This window comes from Schistocerca piceifrons, unplaced genomic scaffold, assembly GCF_021461385.2.
Source record: "Schistocerca piceifrons isolate TAMUIC-IGC-003096 unplaced genomic scaffold, iqSchPice1.1 HiC_scaffold_943, whole genome shotgun sequence".
Classification (NCBI taxonomy): Eukaryota; Metazoa; Arthropoda; class Insecta; order Orthoptera; family Acrididae; genus Schistocerca; species Schistocerca piceifrons.
The window spans coordinates 2,395,001-2,397,500 of NW_025729216.1; positions in this window are offsets into that span (position 1 = coordinate 2,395,001).

Sequence of the window (2,500 nt, forward strand, 5' to 3'; positions counted from 1 at the left end):
CCTGGCCAGGACGAAGTCAGGGGAAACCCTGATGGAGGTCCGTAGCGATTCTGACGTGCAAATCGATCGTCGGAGCTGGGTATAGGGGCGAAAGACTAATCGAACCATCTAGTAGCTGGTTCCCTCCGAAGTTTCCCTCAGGATAGCTGGTGCTCGTACGAGTCTCATCCGGTAAAGCGAATGATCAGAGGCCTTGGGGCCGAAACGACCTCAACCTATTCTCAAACTTTAAATGGGTGAGATCTCCGGCTTGCTTGATATGCTGAAGCCGCGAGCAAACGACTCGGATCGGAGTGCCAAGTGGGCCACTTTTGGTAAGCAGAACTGGCGCTGTGGGATGAACCAAACGCCGAGTTAAGGCGCCCGAATCGACGCTCATGGGAAACCATGAAAGGCGTTGGTTGCTTAAGACAGCAGGACGGTGGCCATGGAAGTCGGAATCCGCTAAGGAGTGTGTAACAACTCACCTGCCGAAGCAACTAGCCCTGAAAATGGATGGCGCTGAAGCGTCGTGCCTATACTCGGCCGTCAGTCTGGCAGTCATGGCCGGTCCTTGCGGCCGGCCGCGAAGCCCTGACGAGTAGGAGGGTCGCGGCGGTGGGCGCAGAAGGGTCTGGGCGTGAGCCTGCCTGGAGCCGCCGTCGGTGCAGATCTTGGTGGTAGTAGCAAATACTCCAGCGAGGCCCTGGAGGGCTGACGCGGAGAAGGGTTTCGTGTGAACAGCCGTTGCACACGAGTCAGTCGATCCTAAGCCCTAGGAGAAATCCGATGTTGATGGGGGCCGTCATAGCATGATGCGCTTTGTGCTGGCCCCCGTTGGGCGAAAGGGAATCCGGTTCCTATTCCGGAACCCGGCAGCGGAACCGATACAAGTCGGGCCCCTCTTTTAGAGATGCTCGTCGGGGTAACCCAAAAGGACCCGGAGACGCCGTCGGGAGATCGGGGAAGAGTTTTCTTTTCTGCATGAGCGTTCGAGTTCCCTGGAATCCTCTAGCAGGGAGATAGGGTTTGGAACGCGAAGAGCACCGCAGTTGCGGCGGTGTCCCGATCTTCCCCTCGGACCTTGAAAATCCGGGAGAGGGCCACGTGGAGGTGTCGCGCCGGTTCGTACCCATATCCGCAGCAGGTCTCCAAGGTGAAGAGCCTCTAGTCGATAGAATAATGTAGGTAAGGGAAGTCGGCAAATTGGATCCGTAACTTCGGGATAAGGTTTGGCTCTGAGGATCGGGGCGTGTCGGGCTTGGTCGGGAAGTGGGTCAGCGCTAACGTGCCGGGCCTGGGCGAGGTGAGTGCCGTAGGGGTGCCGGTAAGTGCGGGCGTTTAGCGCGGGCGTGGTCTGCTCTCGCCGTTGGTCGGCCTCGTGCTGGCCGGCGGTGCAGGATGCGCGCGCCTGCGCGGCGTTCGCGCCCCGGTGCTTCAACCTGCGTGCAGGATCCGAGCTCGGTCCCGTGCCTTGGCCTCCCACGGATCTTCCTTGCTGCGAGGCCGCGTCCGCCTTAGCGTGCTCCTCCGGGGGCGCGCGGGTGCGCGGATTCTCTTCGGCCGCCATTCAACGATCAACTCAGAACTGGCACGGACTGGGGGAATCCGACTGTCTAATTAAAACAAAGCATTGCGATGGCCCTAGCGGGTGTTGACGCAATGTGATTTCTGCCCAGTGCTCTGAATGTCAACGTGAAGAAATTCAAGCAAGCGCGGGTAAACGGCGGGAGTAACTATGACTCTCTTAAGGGGGAGTAACTATGACTCTCTTAAGGTGGCCAAGTGGCGGCGGTGTGGCTGCATCCGGACTTGGCTTTTCGAAGTGCGGTCTTGATGTAGTCGTGCTGCTGCTGCGAGGTGCCTTCCTTGGGTTATAGTTACAGGGAGAGTGATGCGCAATACATGGGCCTAGCCCTCTTAGCCTCTCCTCTCCTGCGGTCTTCTCCCCTTCTCGTGGGCCCGCTGATTTTCGCAGAGTGGAAGACCGCACCAGGGGCTTGGGGGGGTTACCAGCCCCCCCTCGCATTATCCCTTTATAGTTGGGGGCAGCCGACAAGAAACAAGAGATGGTGGCCCTTCCGCTGAAGGTGCCACCCCAGCTACCCCAGCACCTATCCGGCCAACCGGCCGTAACGAAAATGCGATAGTTTGTGTAGCTCCCTTTGCTTGCAGTGAGTGCCACCGCACTTTTACCACGAAGAACGGTCTCGGGGTCCATCGCCGCCGCCAACACCCTGCGGCCGCCAACGCTGAGATCGTGACGGAGAGGCATCGCGCGAGGTGGACGGAGGAAGAAGTCCTGTCGCTCGCCAAGGCAGAGGCCGAACTGTTCCTTGAGAGGGACGCCCGGTTCTTCTTTGTAAATCAAGAACTTACCAGGATGTTCCCCGACCGAACGCTTGAGGCAATCAAGTGCCGACGGCGGCAAGCTGCCCACAAGCAGCTTGTCCGCCAATTCATGGAGGCACTTGAGATCGGTCGGGGCGAAGAGCCGGCGTCCCGCCGTGGAGCAGCGAGC